The sequence below is a fragment of the Euprymna scolopes genome, chromosome 34, assembly GCF_053919585.1.
Source record: "Euprymna scolopes isolate OS-2025 chromosome 34, ASM5391958v1, whole genome shotgun sequence".
In the NCBI taxonomy this organism is placed as follows: domain Eukaryota; kingdom Metazoa; phylum Mollusca; class Cephalopoda; order Sepiida; family Sepiolidae; genus Euprymna; species Euprymna scolopes.
In genome coordinates, this window is record NC_136515.1 from 32,209,305 (window position 1) to 32,232,038 (window position 22,734).

The window sequence follows — 22,734 nt, forward strand, 5'->3', positions numbered from 1 at the left end:
AATAATAGAACATAAAAACATCTAAAAAAATGGAACGTTAACGTACACAATTCCGATATACGAATTAAAATCACACTTTGAAATTTAAAATAAGTTAACTTTAAACCTGTTTATTCCTATTTCCTTTTCGTGTGGTCAGAATTAATCGCTTAAATTTGGTGATCTGTTTTGGAAACGTACGTACGTATGAGTATTATTACACAAGATGATTATTGCATCGATCGCTATTGGGAAAAATACTTGTTTTGAATTTCTTTCAACTTTTTATTCCCAAAATTTAAGTTTTAAATCTCCTGTTTAATTGAAAACAATGTTTAAGCTAAAAACAATTGAGAATTTAGTGATATTTCTTTTATAATTTTGAAACCAACAAAAGTCAATGGTATATTTACAGCAAGAAAAAAAAAACGTGAATTAAACTCGTGATTCAATATTGTGTTCAACTGACAGTTATTTCGTTATATTTGAATGTTGCAAAATTGAATAGTTATTTCTATGTTTAAATTTTATTAGTAATTTAAATTAAGTTTTGGATTTCGATATTATTTGCAATATAATATTTTTTATTTTAACCATATTTCGTTTCGCGTGTCATAACTATTAGAAAATGGGAGAAGATAATGTCACTCTATTTTACTTTAAATAATTTACATGACTGTATTTCAGTCATTAAACCAGGTGAACAGAACAGATGGTTAGGTTTTTGGGTGCTAATGCAGAGAGTGATCCGCGCTATTTTTAAAATCGTATTTCCACGTTTAATTAAAGTTTTATGATATATTTTTTTATTCAATTGTAAGGTTAAAGTACAGAATAGAGTACTCCTTGGGCGTTGAGTTCCATGTCGACCAGCATAAAAAAAACGCGTCGCTCCCTTCCTGACGCAAGCCACGGCCACCGAGAGTAAGCCACGCGCAAGCAACATTTTTTTTTTATTTACTGACGTTATCATAGTAACTAAACTATTATTTGTCACATTATTTATTTTGAAAAAAAAGTTTTACTCTTTATGAATATTAAAAGAAAAATTACTAAACATTTATTAATAATGTCTCACTTTTACAGACATTTGTTTTTAAATTTCTTTTTAAATGACGACTTTTTTTTTTTTTTTTTAATAGCATTTGCGGATGGGTAAAAAACGAAGAAAAATAACTAAACCATTTGACAATTTCTCGGTATCTTGACTTTGATAACATTTATTTGTTAAAAATATTTGTAAAAGTGAGAAATTATCATTAAATGGTTTAGTTATTTTTCATTTTTTACCCATCCGCAAATGCTATTAAAAAAAAGAAAGTCGATAAAAAGTCGTCATTTAAAAAAATTAAAACAAATGTCAGCATACCCATCCGCAAATAATGCTATTAAAAAAAAGTCGATAAAAGTCGTCATTTAAAAAGAAATTTAAAAACAAATGTCTGTAAAAATGAGACATTATTAATAAATGTTTAGTAACTGTTTTTCTTTTAATATTCATAGAGTGAAACTTTTTTTCAAAATAAATAAATAATGTGACAAATAATCGTTTAGTTACTACGACAACGTCAGTAAATAAAAAAAAATGTTACGCATGTGCGTCAGGAAGGGAGCAACAACGCTTGTTTTTTTATGCTGGTCGCTATGGAACTCAACGCCCAAGGAGTACCAATAGTACGATAACGTAAGTGCATAAGCACCAAAAAATAATGCAATCAAGCATTTTTACAAAAAAGTAGGGCATCTTTTTTTTGTTTGCTAACTTGTCCTCATTTGATTGTAATGAAAGTTCTTGACACTATGTGTGTTAACAGTTCAAACGCCATTGACACGTCAACACTCAAACCACTTGTTCATCGCGAAAAATTATACGATTACAAAAAGAAAAAAAGTACTATTTCTTTCAGCAAGTCCCTACTGCATGTTGCTGGGCTTTATTATATTCGATCACTAATTACGACACCAACGGGTAACGGAAAATGAAACCAAAGTCCCTGAAAGGGAAAACGAAAATAACATGATTTATTTGGGTGCTTCTACACTACTTGGACGAGATTTTGTAGTTGATAAATGGAGTTTTCAGATAAAAAAAAGAATTGTTTCAACTGATTTTTTAAAAATCAATTCTAATAAGTTACAATGGTAGCTTCCAAATTATGCAGTCAAAATTACCTGAATACTACTGAATTAAAAAAATAACTTTAATCGTATTAGCAGGTGAAAATGTGCCGCCATTTTGTTTTTATAAAATGAAACGAAACGCAACCATAAGTAAGGGAAGTAACTCTAAAGTTTTATTGTGACTAACGCAAAATAACAAAATAAACATATATACACAGTGTTTCTGAGTCTGGTTTTCATTTAAGATTTTTTCATAATTGTTTGATATAAAAATAACTGCCTAAAAATTAAACAATGTAAAAATAGCATACATGCAAGTTTTTTGCAATGAAGCGTTTTTTTTAGTTTTTTTTTTTTTATGTATCAATTGGGTACTGGTCTTTGATTGCATTAAAAATAGCTTCAAGTGGGTTGTTTCTGAATTTCTATCTCCACAAAATTCAGCGAGGTAGGATTGGACCATTTGCATGTGAGTACCACATTCTGCCTTATTGCATTTCTTGGCCTTGGCCCATATGCGTTCCACATTTGTGGTTGCACCTGTGTTACTGTTAGGGTCAACAAAATGGTATCTGTGATTAACACGCAAATGCTGGAATTCTTCAGCAGATAAAGAATTATAGTCTCTCCAGGAATCGGAGACTATCGTTGTCCCTGGTCAGATGAAACGTTTGATGATTGGGATCGTTTTTGCATCTCTGCATGGAATGGTCACAAGGAAACCTTCTTTGGTGGCCTTCTCATAGCCACCAAATACCCATAACTTTCGAGGCATCCGACCTGTATTGTATTTTCATTTGGTGAATAGGCTTTTGTTGATTTCCACAATGCAGCCTTCACCACCAATTCTTTGTGAGTGATTCACAACGTAGTTAATACAAAACTCACGCATTAGCAGTCGCCAATGTGTGATAGTGCTGTGGAATCCCATTTGACATTCAAGAACTATAGTTTTATATGTAGCTCTTTGATGAGCCCAGTCTTAAATAAATAACAAAATGCTTTGCAGATCAAGATTTGACCTAAAAAATATACTTCCCCTCTGTACGGATACACTTTTGTTGCATTTGCTACCACTGCACCGCCAGGTAAATCCATCTTGTAAACTGGGTTTGTGTCTCATTAACATCTCCCTCTGACAGGAACACATTTGCGAACCTGCCAAAAGTCCATGGGCATGCAGGAAATAAAAAATATAGATTTTATTTGAGCAAAAATAATAAATATTGCACTGATTCAATTTCCTAAGGTCCATTTTGAAAATTCCAAAAATTTTTTCTGAGTTTTCCAAGAATTATTATTGTGACACTCATGTATCTTACACGATTGTGTTCTTCAAATTCTATTTTCTTTAATAAAAATCTTTTTACATTATGAATATTTGTAAGTTTTGGATATAATCATCTTAAAAATACAAAATTTTGTAATTATTGTACTGTTTGCATTTATTATATTTTTAATCACGCAGAATTTAATTTTTGTAAATTGTTGCATTTATTAGATATCCCAAACCAAAATTTTATCTAAAAAAAATTTATGTGATCATGTAGATTTTTGCAAACCATAAAGAAAAATACCAAATTTATTTTGGTAGCTCAATTAGCCATCAAGTTATGGTCGTTCAAAGTTTGTCGGAAAGTTGAAAATTTGCTATCATAGTCCAGAAGCCAAATTTCATAGTATATAACTAAAAATGTAAGCTACTAACAAGTGAAAAATCCTTATAAATGTCATGTCATCTTGTGGTAAATGAAAATTAATCTTCTATATATATAAAAGCGAAAATGTATGTGTGTATGTCTGTTCGCTTTTCCTCGATGTCCACGAAAGGCTTCTTTCAGAGAAGCGCTTGCTCACTTCACAACTTTTTAAAACTTTTTATATCATCTATAAATTGTAATATCTACGAATTATCCACGGAGCTCGCCTCTCTATTTAATTTTATTGATTTTCAAACGTTAATTATTCCACATTTCCCCCATCGGCACGCGTTACATTCGGTTTTCAGTATAAAAAAAGCGAACCTCGACTCTAATCACAGGCCTAGAGCCAGTTTGGTCAATGTCGACTTCGTCATATCAGACTGTAGCTTTCATTTCGCTCCTCCTAATAAACAGGGAGCGGGTTTTTAAAAACAAACAAACCCATTTATTCAAAACTGCCCCGCACAAAATAACTGCTGAATATCTATCGCCGTCACGTCAATCAAAAACACACACCTGTTTGTTTTTTTAACACTTTACTATTTTCCAACTGCGCGTTGTCAACGTTTCGGGTTTTTTTCACATACCCCGAAAAACACCTGGGCAATGCCGGGTACCCCTCGCTAGTTATATATAAAAGCGAAAATGTATGTATGTGTGTGTTTGTGTGTCTGCTAAAAACTTTCGACAGACACAACAAAAATTCACAAACTCGATATCATTTGGAGCTGGGCTTGACCATTACTCCTGATCTTAAATGGAACACGTATATCAAATCTGTTGCCAAGGCCGCTGGAAAAATGGTGGGATCTTTCTATCGATCCAGTAGATATCTCACTGCTGATGCTATTCTCTATCTATATAAGAGCCAGGTACGTCCAAGGATGGAATACTGTTGCCACATCTGGGCAGGAGCTGCTAGAAAGGACTTGTCCTGCCTTGATAGAGTTCAAAATAGACTTCGTAGCCTCGTAGGAGATGTCCTTTTCTCCTCCTTACAACCTTTATCTCACAGAAGAGATGTTGCGAGTTTGTCTCTGATGTATCGTTATTTTCATGGAAAGTGTTCAACTGAGCTTCAATCTATGGTCCCCCCTCGCCAAACTTTCACAAGAAACACTCGTCTAGCTGTAAACACTATCAATAATTTCCCCCACTCTTTATCTGTGCCTAAACCTAAACATAGATTCCATGAACAAAGCTTCTTTCTTAGAACTGCACGCCTGTGGAATTGTCTTCCGTTTTCCTGCTTTCCGGCTGACTACAATATGGTTGTGTTCAAGTCTAAGGTAAATAAGTTCCTGATGAGCCGTTCCATATAAGTTATTAAATTTACCAAATTTTCATTACTAATGATTACTATATTGACCAACTTCTACTGTACACTTTTTAACCCTTATCCTTGAGTGGCCTCTGGGCCTTGATAATGTGGTGATGCCTTTGTAAAAAAAAAAAAAAAAAAAAAAAAAAAAAAAAGCTCCATCCTTCACATGAAAAATATGAAAAAATGGGCCAAAAACGTTAATTTTTCCACCCCGAAATCGGCAATTTTCGACAGGGGGGGCTCAACAAAAACCGTTCTCTTGTGGCGACGACCGGTTCTACGCATGCGTCAGATGACGTCATGCCCTAATTTACTTTAAATGCTTGAAGAACTGACTAAATTTCATGTACGTCGCGTTAGTTCAGTTGGTTAGCGCGTTGGTTCATTATCTAAACATTTTGGGTTCGAATCATGGTGTGAGATTTTTTTTTTTTTTTGTTCAATTTTTTAAATCTAAATATTGAACCAGTGTTATTTAAGCCATTTTTCACGTAATGTTCGTTTTTCTGTGTTTTTTTTTTTTTTTTTACTTCGCTTATTCTTAGGTTTTCATTAACACTCCAGCCCCCGACCACACACCCAAAAACACCCGGGTACCCACCGATTTTTTAAATTTTAATATCGAAACAGGCTTATTTAAGCCATTTTTCACTTTTTTTTTTTTTTTTAACGTTCGTTTTTCTGTTTTCTTTTTTGTTTTTTCGATTTTTACAATTTAACATAGTTCGTTTGCCTTACGTTAGTTTTTTTTGTGTTTTTTTCTCGATGTTTTGATAATAATATCTAGGATTTGGGAACGTGGGTCGCCTCTAGATTTATTTACGTCGATTTTTATGAGATTTGCGCTATTTCACTCTGTCGCCTGTTTGTACTGCATTTTAGTATAAATAAAGTGAAACTAAATTCAAACGGTGTGTTCTCGGCATCGCGCTGGGAAACGTCCAGAAGCAATCAGCTTTGATCAATGTGGGGCCAAACTCCTTATATCAGACAATTGCTATTCAATCTGGACAATGGGGAGCATTAATCAGGTCAAATAGAAGCAGCAGAGTTAACTTTTATTGCGGCCACGTGTCAATTCTGTTTTTAATAAATTCAAACGTGTTTTTGTTGTATGTCGCAATGGCCCAGTGGTTAATGTCGCACGCTTTTTTTTCACACTTTAATTTCCAACTTTGCCTCAAGGGTTCGGGTTCGATCCTCATACTTACCCTACCAAAACTTTTTCTTTTATTTTAAAGCGAATTACAGTGCATAAGATCTTTATATCTCTACAAGTACTTGTCCCCGCAAAAATTTGCATGAGACTCTCTTAATCAACATAAGTGTACCTAATGTTCCCCCCACCCAAAAAAGAAAAAAAAAGTTAACATGTGTGCAATTTCGAGAATCGGTCCACAAAATAAAATTAAGTAAAATATTCCACAAAATTCAAAATTGGTGAAAACACTAGTATATAACAAATAATTTTTTCCCTATATAATGAAATTTATGTTAAAACTGTAATTTTCAAACACTCCAGCAGATCTGTCAGTTGAGGTATGGAAGCACAAAATGGATACAATACTTCCACTATTCTCCAAAACTGCTTACTTATATAGCTGGGCAAAATATAAGAATATTCTTTTAAATATATTTTTTCAAACAGATTTACGTTATGTTTTTTTAAGTATAGTTATGTACTTTATTTAAATCTGTGCAATCTATTATGATCATCACTGATTCCAAAATAAATATTTCTGCAATATCATCTACTGGATTCATACTTATTATATTGTTTGAATTTAATGGTTTTTTAACATGTGGAATATTCACATTTTAAAACTGTTCACATTTTAAAACTGTTCAAACTGTAAAGAATGTGACGCATTCATTTTCTTTTCATGTCTATGTAAATAAATATATTTTTAAAATATCTAAACAGTTTGACAAAATATATAACATTAACTTAAATAAACATAGTTATTTATAAAGGTATGCAATTTAAAAAATGAATTGATAAAAAAGTTGACATATTTTTATATATTTTTATTATAGGAGTGGGGTGAAAAAATAAACGAAGTATAGTTAACTATAAAAATAGTTTAACACTTTTAAAATGGGAATATTTCACATATGTGAAAAAACATTAAATTCGAGCAACATAATAAGTACAAATCCAGTAGATGATATTGCCGAAACATTTATTTTTAAATCTGTGACGGTTGTAATAGATTGTGCAGGTTTAAATAAAGTATATTTAAATAAAGTACATTAAAAGGAGAATGTGACTATTTGAAAAAATATAATTAATTACTGGAAAAATGTACAAATAAAGTGAACGAGAGAGAGAAAAAAAAGTGTTTGTTGTTTTTTCTTCAGCATCACTGTAAATGTTTTTTCTTTCTTCGGCATAAAAAGAAATGTAAAAAGTGAGAGAAAAAGAGAGGAAATCCAAACTGATGCCATAAAATTTAAGAAAATGAATGCAGCAATTTACTCAAAGGGCAAAAGTAGGTATTGTGACACCTTATTTGACTGGTACATTAGCGTTTAGCATGTGAATACTGTTAATCTGTAATATGGGAATGGTCAGAGCTGAGCCAATCAGAATGAGTGGAATTAGACTATTATTTTTGAATCAGAAATGGGAAAGTCTATGAGTTAATGTATTAAGAAGGGGTGCGGTCGAACTGTCCAGGCAAGCAGGAAAATAATGTATATTCTAGCCGATCAAAGAATGGTCGGTCCCAGGAAAAATAACCTAACCTACATCTAGGCAAACGAAAATAAACAATGGAATCCTGGGACTTGTAGCGACCTGGATCCATGATGTTAATTGGTCATGGGTCAGGCCGAAAACCAGCAAAAGTTCAATGACAAGCTGACAAGGAAATAGGTTAACGTCGAAGAGATATCAATAAAAAGAGGAGAGGAATAAAGCAACAGGCAGACAGAGAGACGGACAGATAGGTACACAAATTGACACAGTTTGCGACCACCCCTACCACGAACCCCACACCGCCATCATTGTGTTAAGTTTTTTTATAAACAAAGTGTCTTGTATTCATTGATAAATTAAATAACTGTTGTCCATTTTAATAGCTAGATGATCACCAGCCAGACATATATGTAACATACATATAATTTGGTGCCATCACCACTTTTATTCAACAAGAATAAAAAAAAAAAGGTCCTTTTGAAAAAAAAAAACAAATCAAAGACTGTCAATTTACTTATTTACAACGGACAATATATTTAAAAAAAAAAAAAATGAGATGGAAACAAAACCAAATCCATTTTGAAGAAGAAAAAAAGAACAAGAATAAACAAAAAACGAAAAACAAAATTCTTTCTTGTTTCTGCTCTAAGGTTTTATATATATATATATATATATATATATATTAAAATACTTGTAAAACAAGCAGAGGGATGCAACATTTCATCGATAGGACAGGGCTGAAGCTTAGATAACAGTTCAGGACCTATCAGGTTGGCGACGATTTCATTTACTCACATAAATTTAATATACGAAAGTATAGATTTATGCGTAAACTTTAAGTATTTACTTCAAAAGTGCTCAATACGTAGGTAGAGCTAGTTAGTACTTAGCTTAATCGCCATAAATATTTTATAAATTACTATATATATATATATATATATATATATATGCATTAAAAAAACAAAACTTTGTGATTGTTTTACAAAATTAATAAAAAAAACAATTTTTTTTAATTAACTTTTGTGTTCTTTTTTTTTTTTTTTTTTTTTTTTTTTTGAGAAAAGATGGAACAGCAAATTTTTTCAAATTTCGGACAGGGCTTAACCATGGTGCTTAGGAACACGCTGGGGCCCATCTCAAAAACTTTACGAAGTGAGTCCCTTCTAAAGAATATAAAAACTTTAGAGAATAGCAGGGTTGTGGCGTCAGAGTCGGAGGTTTTAGCTGGAGTTGGATTTCTAAAAGTACAAGGAGTCGGAGTCGGAATTTTTTATTCAACTCCGACTCCTTAAGTCCAATGAATTTATTTTTTTACATGGTTTTCCTGTTTGGTTTTACCATTTTTTTTAAATTACATTTTCTAACCAAACAATGCACATTGCCACTTTGATGTTGGGGATGCTATCAGGGATCTAAGTTTCAGGGGTACTATGTAGGGAGTTTAGCAGCAAGATGTCTGTTTACATTATACTTGAACTTCTGCATTTCAGTACAGTTGAGGAAGCAGGAAACCGGAAGAGAATTCTGTCTAGCAGTTCTGAGGAAGAAGCTATTAGAGTAGAAGGCTTTCTTACATCTGGGCATCTCTACTGTGTATGGGTGGTACTTTGCTGCTTGTCAGGTTTGTTGGGGGTATTTTCATCAAGGAGGTACAAGAGCTTGTAGTTCGTCAGAGCATCCACCATTAAAATACTTGTAAAACAAGTAGAGGGATGCAACATTTCGTCGATAGGACAGGGCTGAAGCTTAGATAACAGTTCAGAACCTATCAGGTTGGCGACTCTCTTTAGAACACTATCAAAGAGCAAGAGACTAGTACCAGATGCGCCAGCCGAAATGTGCAGCAGTACTCGATACATGGGCGAATGGTGGCTTTGTAGAGGTACAGGATACTTTCAGGCGTAAGTAACTTTCAAGCACGATAGAGCCCATTTTCTTTGCAGCAGCCCTGGCAATGATCTCAATGTATTTATTTCAACTCATGTTCCCTGTGAACGTTAAGCCAAGGAGTTTGAACGAAGTACTTTCAGGTAATGTATCTTTAGCCATAACTATTGGTGGTTGGTAAGGTTTCATGTAATTATTAAAGGAAACAAGCTTTGTCTTGGCAGCTTTGAACATTACCATACATTACCATTCATTTCTGACCCCATTCCAATACAAAGTGAAGGTCTCCCTCTAGGGTTTCTGCCATTATCTTAGATGTGTGCTCATTAGTTTTCCCCACGTGCCTGTTATAGAGCGTCATGTCATCAGCAAATATATCTATGTCAGAGACAATTTTATTCGGTAAGGATCGATCCCTGTGGTACACCTGCATTTATATTATATTGTTTGGACGTATGCCCATCGAGGACTAGATAGGTATCTTCCTTTATTCATAGCACATCAAAGGATGATCTATGCATCCTGAAACACAAACAGAACAAATACAGTGTTAGAAGTGCAGCACTACTAGACATATCTAGTGCGTATCTATCTATCTCCCTTCCCCCCTCAAATTTTTGGGGTAACCACAAAACTTAATTGAATAAATACAACAAAAGTCTCCAACTGAACACCAACCAAGTCTGTGGTTAACACACAACATCAGACTAGAGTGGTCATTGGGGTAGACTGCCCTCACACTCACAGCATTATTCTGGCTGGTCCGAGTCTAACCATATCACGATCACTTGTCACAACGCGACTTTCGCCGTGTGGAATATTCCATTTCACTGCGTCCCGCCGCGTTATGTGGTAGTAGACGTGCCAGGGCATGAGGCAGCTTCTTCTCAGGTATGGGAGGCGTTCCGTGGGGAGTAAGAACCGGAGCTGGTTCCACGCCAGCACAGGGTAGAGGGATGCTGTCATGCTCAGACGAGTTGTGGAATGCTGGCTGCGTCTGTGGTGGCTGTTGCATGGGTTCCATGGGTGTTGGGGGTGGAGGCTCCGAAGATGGGCCTGTGGTGTCAGGGTGTTGATCGGAAGGTGATGGAGATGTGGTGACAATTGGCCGAGGTTCCAAAGACTTGGTGGGCAGGCTCTGACCTTGGGCAGGGGCATTATGGGGCTGTAACCGTAGAGGTGTCTGCCTCTGCAGAAATGGTATGAATTTTCGTAGATGCTGTCTATTGCGTAGGGTCACGTGACCGGATCCATCCACCCGGACCACATACTGGTGGAACTGCTGTTCTTCCACAACAACTCCTGTTCGCTCTCAGCGCTTTGGGTGGTTGCATACAAGATTCTGTAGGTACACGTGGTCCCCACACGTAGAGGTGGTAGGAGTCTGGTGTGAGCATCCCACTTTTCATGTTCTCTGGAGTGCCTGCGAGCTAGGGCCCTTTCACGGAATGTCATGGTTTCTTGCCATGTGTTGTGTGGACAATACCTCTCAAGTGGGATTGGGATAGCGTCTCTGATTGGTCGGCCAAAGAGTACCAGTGCAGGTGAGGCTTTGGTCTCAGGGTCGATGGAATTCCTGTATGTAATCATGGCTCTCTGGAATCTGTCAGTGTCCAGAGAACCACCAGACCCAGTGTTGTTCATTAACATGTGCTTGACGGTTTTCACTGCAATTTCCGCCCTATTGTTTGCATGGGGGTTGGCAACACTGGAAACCCTGTGGTTCACCCCCCATGTAGCTAAGAAAGCCCGTGTCTCGCCAGCCGTAAATTGGGGGCCCCCATCAGATGTGATTTCTTCTGGGATACCAAAAGTGATGAATATTTCCCGCAGACGTTTGATGAGCCCCGCTGCTCCGGATTGTGACTTATAAGCAATCAGCCAGTTGGAATATCTGTCCACCACAACCACATAGTCCATGTTGAGATAGTGGAAGTAGTTGCAGGCGATGCGCTGGAAGGGATAATCTGGGGGAATTATATCAGCAGGCGGCTGCAGAGGGTTGGATTTAGCTACCAAATTACAATGACCACATCTGTCGCGGACCAGTCCAATGTCTGTGGATATACTGGGCCAAAATACAGAGTCAGCAGCACGGGCCGTCATGGCGCCTATTCCTTGATGGGCAGCATCAAGGGCATTCAGGATGTTCTGACGCAGTGATGCAGGTATAACAATCCGCTCTTCCATCAATATGACACCATCAACACTATAGGCTGTCACTGTATCTAAAATATGGGCGCAGTTCCAGGGTCAAATCCCGGGAATTGTCTGGGAAGCCTTCTTGAATTGCGTTCAGGAGCTGCTGTAGCGTAAAATCAGAGGATGTGGCTTCACGAACCATATCCCATGTAACTACATCAGTGACTGAGTTCAGAGCAGCACAAGCGCTGGATGACATGCTCGCTTCATCAGCCAGTTCCTCAATGTCAGCCGGGAGACAATCTGGGGTGACCGCTGGTGGCTCACTTGGTAGTTGCAGCTGTTTTGCTGCTGAAGTCGGGTAACGGGATGCTGCATCGGCTCCCTTGTTCTTATGACCTGGGATGTGAATGAGTGTGAACCGGTATGGCAGGGTCTTCTCCTTTAGGTTTAGCAAGCGGCGGTTTGCAATGTTGGTGAGAGGTTGGTCGTTTAAGACTCTTATCAATGGTTTGTGGTCTGTCGTCACAATAAGGTCCTCACACCCAAGGATGTAGTAACGAGTCTGATGCAATGCGTACACAACTGTGAGTGCTTTCCCTTTGATTGGAGCATACCTACTCTCTGCCGGGGATGTGAAGCGACTACCGACAAGGCACAGCTTCCATCCATGCAGGCAGCTTGACCGGGCACTCACAGTACTTCTGCTTCAACAAGAAGCCAATACCATTCACAGACCAGTCCGTAGAGAGGCAAGTTGGACGGGCAAGATCGAAAAGGCGTACTCCATCCTTCATTTCATTGATAATGGCTTCCTTAGACTGTTTGAATGCCGAGTCGAGCTCCTCAGTCCAGGTAAATCTGTTGGAGGGCTTGAGTAGGTGACGAAAGGGTTTCATCTGGCTGGCCATGGAAAAGGCATATGCTCCCTGATTCACCAAGCCAAACCATGCCCTGGCGCTTGAGATGTCCGTTGGCGTAGAGAAACTCCGGACAGAATCTATGAACTTGGAGGATGGGCAGATGTTGGTGGGTGTAATCGTGAGCCCACCCCAGTCTACTGTCTCCTGAGCGAACTGAAGCATCTTGGGGTTCAAGGTGACCCCGTTGCGGTACAGAAGGTCACACCATCTACACAGTTGGAAGAAGGACTCTCTTATGGAGATCGCCCATTTTAGCGTGTCATCCACAATCTTCACCTTGTCTGGGAAGTCAGCAATGATGGCATCGAATCGCTGATTGTATCCATCACCGCTAGCCAAGAATTCTTGAGGGGCGACTCTGTATCTGTAACGTCCCCAAGTGGTCAGATGACGATCATCTGGGTGGATTGACACAGAGTGGTATCCATTCCATGCGTCTGTCACAGTTTTTAGGGTATGTTGTGGGACCTACTCGACAAGATGGAACAGGCTCTGAACATGGTGTGTTTGCCTAACGGAATGTCGATTTAAGTGCTGCAGGTCCACTGTGTGTCGAGGGGACCCATCCGCCTTTGCTGCCATCACCATTCATGAGCACCATGTCACAGGAGTGTTTGGGCCAACATTCTCAAGCACACCCAGGCGCACGTCTCTTTCCAAATCATGAAGCACCTGTTCTTGCCGATGAAGAGGCACTATCGCAGGCTTGTGCACAGCATGGGGGCGGGCCTCTGGGTCAACATAGAGTCGCAATGGCTCCTCCGGCATCATACGCATAGAACGATGTTCACAAGTGTTGAATGTGGATGAACCGTAGTAGTCCAGCACCTATTGTTTGAGGGCTGGCACACTCTCAGGTCTGTCATCCAGCCCTGGAAGAAGGTCGGTAGGCAACGGTGGGGGCTCTTCCGGCCGCATTGGGCATGAACATGTGGGTTCGTCATCTACTCCAGCCACGGCGGCGTGTGGCTGCCAGGTTGGAATTGAAGGAAAATTAGCCGGAAGAGCACCCAAGGCCGCAAGAGCTTCCCTGCACATAAAAGCACTGTCAATTTTGCTTGAGAGGTATGTGAGCTGCTTGGTGCATCTGTCCGATCCTGACATGTCAGTGGTAGAGATTTTGACCACTATACCACCCAGGACACCTAAATCTTCTCTTATAGCCCCTCTCATGGTGAGCCGCACGGGTATGATATTGGAGTCTGAAAAGCCCATACCATATGCATGTTGAATGGGCATAATGCAGCTTTGACAACCTGAGTCTGCGATCATGGAGATGGATGTAGGGAGGAGTCTCTCACCGTTAGTGATGGGGTGGCTTAGAATGGTGTGGTCGTCAGGGCATGTGGGGTTAATGTGACAGTCATCATAGGGTGGGGCTCTGAAGCACGTGCCACCCACTCACCATCAAATATGTGATGTACAAGGGGAGGATTGCATCCATTAAAAGTTGTGGATGTGCGACAGTCCTCGGTCCCGCACCACTGATCGAAAACAGACTTGGTATATATGTCCTCCGGGTAATCTGACAGATGATGTACCCCAGATGTCCTGCCTGAAGGGGGCTTGGATGAGCGGTTGGTGGGCTGCTGGCCATGACAAAAACGTGAGGAATTATCACGATGTCCCCACGCACCACGAGGTGCACTTGCTACAAGCGGAACTGTAGTGCCCCCTGACAGAACATTTGGTGCAGGTGAATGTCCAGGCTGGGCATAGCTGTGACCTAGTGTCTCTATCATTTTTTGCTCCATGCGCTGGTCCACGACATGCCCAGCAGGGTGGTCTGCCAGGGGATTTCTTGAGTGTGGGCTTGGTGGAGTGCCCTATAGCCCCAGCCTGGGTGACAACCGCTGACTGATTGGCCTTTCCCTGCTCCTTCTGAGCAATAAAGTTGACAGTCTCATCAAGTGTTCGGTCTGTCTTGCTATCACCGAGAAGGTCCGCCATGATGTCCGGGTCTGCGATTCCACGAATCAGATTGTCCTTGATTATCTCATCACTATAGTCGAATGTGTGATCACAACCAGCAACCTTGCACCTTGCTGTATACTAGCACAAGACTGCCTGACCACGGAGGCTGGCCAAGTGTGTCCTTATGCCAGTGCCTGAGGGCTGAGTCATATTGCTCAGCTTGATTCTGTGTACCAGGATGCTATCCTCTTTTACTGCCAGGCATTTGATGGCTGCCAACAGTTGTGCTTCGGTCATTGAGGCTACATCGTCATGGATGTCATGCATTATAAATGTGCATAGATCATCTTTACAACAGTTGAATAGGGCTATGGGGAGCGTTGTGTGTGTGATGGCCGTGCCCACTTTATACATGTTCCACTGGCGTGTGAATGAGGACCATTGGTCAGGGTTGCAACCCAGACAAATCCTAGGTGGGTCCAGTTTCAGTTTCTGCTGTGATGCTGGCGCTGGTGCATGGGCGACTGCGTGTGCGTTGTCTGCATGGATTTTCAAAGCAGTGGTGAGTGCAGCGGCGAACTCCTCCGGGATTCCCTTGGGATTCCCAAAGGCAGTCTTGAACTGGACAAATGAGCTTCACCATAATCAACTGTTGATGGATGCACGGGTCATAGATGTTAACACCAGTCGAAACGTCACTCCTTCTCCTGACGGCAGCAACGATGATGCATAGATCATAGATAGGTATCTTCCTTCATTCATAACACATCAAAGGATGATCTATGCATCCTGAAACACAAACAGAACAAATACAGTGTTAGAAGTGCAGCACTACTAGACATATCTAGAGGACAACCTGGATTTTTCTCTCATTTAAGAAGGATTTAATTATGTTAAGTATTCGTCCAGTAATACCATAGATTTTATTTTCATGAGAAGACCATGTCATACCCTGTCAAAAGCCTTAGATATATATAGGGCTACCCTCTTCCCCTCCCCTGCCTTATTCAGTGCTTGGTATATACGTTCAGAGATTAGTTAGAATATCTGCAGTAGAACGGGCTTACCTAAATCCATATTGATGGTCAAACAGAAGTTTAGCAGGTGTAAGATAGTGGACTAGAGCTTGATTAATTAAAAACTGGAATATTTCGGCGAAAAGCGAGAGGAGATTAATTGGGCAATAATTTAATGGGTCAGTTCGTTTGCCAGAGATTTTGTAAACTGGTACCACAGAAGCAATATTCCAGCTGTCAGGAAAGCAAGATTCGGTAAGACATTTGTTAAAGAGTTTAGAGAGAACTGGAGCAACCTCAACGGAGCATTTTCTTTTTAATAGCACAGCCGGTATGAGATCAGGTCCACATGCTTTTGAGGTCTCTGTTTTTTATAATATCATGTACTTGAGAAGGGGTGATTTTCAGATCCTCTTGTGTGATTTCTGTCCACAGAGGAAAATCAGGGAGGTAATGGTTTGCTGAATCCAAGGTAGAGTTTGATGGAAAATAACGGGCAAACATGTTAGCTTTCTCAATTGCTGTACAAACAACCTCAGGAGAATTATTGATTGCCCATTATTTACTACACTATTGTAGATTTTCCAGAAATCATGAGTTCCTAATTTCTGCGCTTCAATGCATTTTCTGGTGGTTTCAGTATATTCACTCTTAGCTGTTGCTACTTCTTTCTTACAATTACTTCTAGCTTCTATATACTTTGTCTGTTTGTACAGGACTTATGCTGGATGCATGGTATGGTATGCATGTTGCCTCTGAGCAATGGCAGCTGCGCAAGTAGAAGTAAACCATTGGGTAGGGTGGGGTTTGCTATAGAACTTCCGTGTAGGAACATATGCTTCAATTGCTGCTTTGAACCATTCAGTAGTCTCATTCTGCAGGAAGAGAAAAGATATTTCCCCATGCAATTGCTAATGGCATCCCAGTCAGCCGTATGTTATCGTTTTGAGCAATGGCTCTTCAACTTGGAGGTTGAGAGTTTAGAGTGATTCTATCATTATCACAGAATGATCAGCATTCCTAAGTGGGCAATCAGCATTTGTTACACGATCCTCAGGATCTCTTGTCAGAAATAGATCCACAAGTGAGGCTTGCTGGTCCTGGCGATCTGGGAGATGAGTCAAAAATGTTACTGTCTGTGTCAAGGAATGGGATATAGCAAAGTTATGGATGATGCTACTAGCTGTGTCAGTGAAGTGAGAGGAGCCAAACAAATTTCTGTGGCGGGCATTAGTCACTAAATACATGTATTTTTGCGCTAGTGTCAAGGGAGAGTGCTACATCTATGCTGTAAGAGACATGATTGATTATAGTACAGTCCTGGGTTGATGGAGAGCAATAAAGAAAATACAAGTAGCTAACGCTATGTGGTAAATTAAGTTTAAAGCACATGAAGGCCTGGTCACCTGATTCTAGTTTAGATTCCCTAGACATGGGGAGGGTGTTACAAATATAGACTCCGTCTGTTCCTGTTAAAGTCCTTACAACAAAGTTTAAGATAACCAGACATGTTAAAGGTTAAAGATGTTAGAGGAGATGGAGAAGTGCAAGCTAGTTTCACTTAGTGCTAAGATATCTGGGGAGTTTGCTAGGAGAAATTGTTCTAAGTCCTCGGATATGTGTAAAGAGAGGAGGCGTGAGTGTGTGTCTGGTTTGAACATTATTTTGGATTGAGCTATCATTTCATTCTATTTAGTAGTTTCAGATCTAGATTGAAGTGCTAGGCAAAACGCATGTGCATAGCCACCATCATGCAACACAAGTAGACCATCAGCCAGCTCCTATTCACAAGAATGGTGTCGGGAACGCCCACCAGAGATGAGTGCAGGGTGCCTTTCCATGTGTGACATGGCACTACAAATATCCCGATATTACACAACTGATGATAGAACAGCCGCTCTAAGCGCTATCAAAGGGCTTCTGTACTGTCAGTTGGAAACAGCAACCAGCAACTGTCAAACCGGTACCCTCAAACTTGTTTGACAGGAGTGGCCCAGTCCAATCATGTTAGCATATATGGTAAATAAGCACCCCCAAGACGCCCAGTTATAGGTGAAGGTAATAAGGCAAATGTAGGGGACGGCATTCATTGCCCTAGTTAGGAAACAAGGCTAAGCACTGGGCATCTCTAATGAGTCTTTGTGGCCCCACCTCTACTCCTGGCTAATAGGCAAAGAAGGAATATGGAGTATAGATAGGCAGAGCCTATCTACTCCTTAAGCAGTTTAGGTTTGCAAACCGGTGATTTGATCGTCACCAGCTCTAGGGAGATTGTCGTCCAGGAATGAGGAGGCCTCCCTCCTCTGTTTTTGGCAAGACGTATGAGGTCAGTGGCACAGGTTTACAAATCGGAGGTTTACTTATCCTAGATGGATGACCTAACCAGATCTACTGGTCCATCAGCACTGAGAGGTTTTTTCCTGCACCTGGTTGCATGAATAGTGAGGATTGATAGAGTTAGTATCAAAGAATTAATATCTGCTTTGAAGTTATACTGTTATGTAATGGATGACTGGGACCATCCGATACATAACTGAAAAGAAAAACTTCTTTAAAAAATAAAGATTTGAAAGGTGGGCATCGAATAATCGATTGTCCACCAGTCGAAACGAAAAAATAATTATGTCGTAAACAGAGAAATCGGACGATGATTTTTTTTTGTTTACAAAACAAGGAAATGTGACATTCCTTGTAAGAATGGAATGTATATGAAGTTAGCATGAGAGATGGATTCACGTGTATAAAAGTCAATAGTCGGTCAGCTGAAGAGAAATGGGTCACAATGTCTCTGGGTCAGATGCGGCAAAAGATTGTCAAAACGTGACTAGGAAACGCGTGATCCATTATCGATAGCAGAGTGATCGACAGGTGGTGTGGCGTGGAAAAAAAACAAGCAAAAAACACATGCTAATATAAGAGATGATTTTTGGAGTCCGTGGAAGCAGAAGAAGATGAGGTAGAGAAGAAGGGAGGTAGAGAAGAGAGAGACACCGATAGGAGACGTGCGTTGTCGAGAGCATAACGTTTTCACCCCCCTCTCCATCACTGAAACGACAGTAAGCCACACTGTTAAATTTTGAACTATTAAAAATCTCGATGTACAAGAATGAGAAAAATAATTTCAAAACAAAATATATTTTTATATAAAAAGCCAGCGTGTCTTGCGTCTTGATTGGTATGCTGAGTTACGTCTGATCTTTGTGTGCATGTTAATTCTCTTTGAGTCGGAATCATTATTATGACAAGCGAATGACAGCTGAAGAACACCAAGAGAGAAAAATGCACAGTCAAGGGGGAAATAATTCTGCCGTCTTGGCCGTTACCATAACAACCAGAAAACTAAACAAAATAGACGATCAATAAGAGACGGCTACTTGGTTTTGTTGCAGCGGGGAACTTACTAACTACGACCGTTCCCAACCTAGGGGTCCTGGCGCTATATAACAATACTCCTCAGAATAGGATTAAGATTGGTTACGTTTTTAAAGGAGGTATGTATGAGTGTGGGGTGTAGATTAAAGGTGAATATCTACTAGGGTTAAGAAAAGATCAAATGTGGTTTGTGGATTAGTGACTAATTGGAAAATTATAGTATAAGGGTTAAGGTGCATTTCGAAATGTGCTTTAGGTGTTAGTTTTCAAGTAAAGATAATCACCAGTACTTTATCCCATCTAATGAAAGAAATATATAGTTGCTAATTAATACAGATCACTTATAATCTGGGCACAAACTGTGGCTATCAGTTATCTATTTTATAGATATTCTTTAGAGTATAAATATAGGTTAAGCTAATGCATCCCTTAGCAATAGAAATCAATAGATGTTTAGTATTTATCGATTTTGAAAAGGTCAGCCTACTAAAGTTTAGGACTGGAAGCTAAACCCTCCTCCCAAGGTACATGCAAAGTATGTGATTTTATATCAGCTTGGGGAGAAGAGCAATTGTTTTTTTGTCCAGTTGAAACAGGAGAGATGATATACTTACAAGAATACAGCATTAATATACAATATAGACATACAGGGATTTGGGGAGGATTTAAGAGTTTAAGTATTTTTAATGTTTATCATGCAAAACAGACAGGAAGGCGTCTTGGAGGCAAAGCATTATCCCTTTAAAGCAGACATTTAGAAATAACATTTGTGCCAGTTATTTTAGTAACATATATCAGTAACAATATACATGTGGCCAGTTTAGGCCTTATATATATACATTACACTTAGTCATAGAATGAGAAATTATGATTTCAAAAAGAGGGAAGCAGTATAAGTAAATAAGAGCAGGAAAATAGGTTTAGTGAATAAGCAATAACTTAATTGCTTCCTAAGCAGTGGTTTGCACAATTTAGCAGTTTTTGTATAGTCTTGCTTTTATTTTTGGAGATATTTCATATTTTGTACTGTACTGTAATGCTTCCACTTCAAGATATTTTGGTCTTTCAGATCACTGCAAATCCTGTCTAGACAGCTGTTTTCGTTTTGGTTGTGATGTCACACAAGATCAATGAAAGTTCTGTCTTTGAGTGGGATCACTGTAGATTACATTGGATAACAATCGGATTGTAATCTGAAAATTATCCAGTGGAATTGTCAAATGGAATTTGGCAATTGGATTAGTTCGAGATCAATCCGGAATTAGAATCTTACCTCCCCCACCCAAAAAAATAATGGGCATAAATCAATAAGGAGCAACCCATGGCACTATATTCCTTTATCTTCTTCCTTTTTTTGTTTACAAAGGAGTCACCACTTATCAAAGCCCAAAGGTCACTCAAGGATAATGGTTAATGAGTGTACACCAGTCAATGACAGAATATTCTAGTAATCGTTAGTGGAAATTTGGTAAATTGGATTACTTAAGGGGGTGGCTCATCAAGAATTTGTTTATGTTGGACTTGAATATTATCAAATTGTAGTCAGCTGTAAAGCAGGGAAATGGAAGAGAATTCTACAGGCATGCAGTTCTAAGAAAACAGCTTTGTTCATGGAATCTACGTTTAGGATTAGGCACAGAAAAAGAGTGGGGGAAATTATTGATAGTGGTTTCAGTTAGACGAGTGTTTTTCATGAAAGTTTAGCGAGGGGGGGCATAGATTGGAGCTCAGACAGGCACCTGCCATGAAAATAGTGATAGAGTAAAAACAGGCTCGTAATATCTCTTCTGTGGGAAGAGGTTGCAGAGAAGAGAAAGTGGCACCCCCACCAGGTTACGAAGTCTATTTTGAACTTTGTCAAAGTATGATAAAAGGTTTCCAGCAGTTCCTGTCCAGATGTGACAACAGTACTCCATCTCTGGATGTACCTAACTCTTACTCAGGTAGAGAATTGCATCAGCAGTGAGATATCTATTAGAGCGCTAGAAGGATCCCACCATTTATCCCGCCCAGAAGCTTGTCAAAACATGGAGCCTCCCCAAGACGGGAGCCATTCATTTCAATTGATGCCAGGTAGTGGTAGGGATATCTCCAGAGAAGACCCTAATTTACCTCATATGTGCTTCTGGGTTGCACTTGCTTACACCACTGCATTTATATTTGCCCTCTATCGCCCCCACAACAGCGGAGTTACTATCTTTAAGCGTATATCTGAGAAAATTGACCACATCCTGTCGGCTCATCATTCAGCTAACATTCACATTTGCGGTGACTTCAATGTCCATAATGTGGAATGGCTGACCCACTCAAATATGACAGATAAGGGGAGGTTCTGTTATGATTTTGCCATTGCCTATGACCTCACTGAGATTGTTCACGAACCCATTCGTGTGCCCGATACTACCGGTCAGTATACAAGCCTTTTAGACCTTTTTCTCACAACTTCCCCTGAGCTATGTTAATGTTCCATTCTATCTCCTCTGGGATCCTCTGACCACTCAGTTGTATCAGTTAAGATAAAAATGAAATTTAATAGGTCTTCAGACGTACCTCTCTACCGTACTGTATATCGATACTCTATGGCTGACTGGAATAGCTTCCATACATTTATATCTGGTCTACCTCTGCATTCCATATATAAAAAGATGTGTCCTCTATAGTATCAGACCTGACTGAATGGTTAATTGTAGGCATAGACCGATTCATACCATCCAAAAAATTCCAACAAAAACCTAACAGCCAGCCATTGTTCTCCCCAGAATGTGTTGCCATCGCGCACAGAAATCACTTTTTCCATAGCTACCAACATAATAGATGTACTGAGATTAAAGCTGCTTTCAGGACTGCCAGCAACCACTCTAAAAGAGTGATAAAAATGCCAGAGAGCTATATGCTCAGTCCGTTTAATCCAAACTAGCTGAGCAGCGGCTTGGTTCCCACCAGTTTTGGCAAATAGCAAACAGGATCCTGAACAGAAGCATGCGTTCTATCCCAACCATGGACCTGAGATCATTTCGTCAGCATCAGAAAAGGCCAAACTGTTTGCCAAGAACTTTGCCATTAATTCTACCCTATGCGACGAAGGCCATCAACTCCCCGTATTTCCTCCTACAACAGACAACACGCTATGCAACATACAAATATCTGTGCATGATGTCGCCAAGCTAATCAAGAACCTTGATTCCAGTAAAGCAACTGGCCCTGACGGCATTCCAATTATAGTGTTGAAAATGCTTCAACCAGAATTGCCCCCATACTTACAAAACTGTTTAAGCGTTGCCTTAAGGAGAAGTGCTTCCCAACACCCTGGAAAACCTCATCAGTATGTCCTGTATTTAAGAATTCAGGTGATAAGTCATGTCCCTCTCAGTACAGACCAATAAGTCTCCTGTGTGTCATGAGTAAGCTGCTGGAATCCATATTAAATAGAGAAGTAGTCAACCACTTCAGCAAAAAATAGCCTTCTTAATGACATGCAATATGGTTTCCCTCTGCTAGATCTACAGCAGATGTGTTAATGGTTATATCTCATAGGATTAGTGAATTTCTTGACAAAGGCTTCCTTTCTAGGGCAATTGCTCGTGACATATTAAAGGCCTTCGATAAGGTATGGTATAAAGGCTTACTTAACAAGATTTCCAGCTACAGTATA

General features: G+C 39.4%; 1 protein-coding gene across 1 annotated transcript in view; it reads left to right on the forward strand.

Annotated features, from left to right (window-relative positions):
• LOC145259162 (autophagy-related protein 13-like) overlaps positions 1-22,734 on the forward strand; it is a 159,720-nt gene that overhangs the window by 1,104 nt on the left and 135,882 nt on the right. The gene's annotated exons all lie outside the window — the stretch shown is intronic.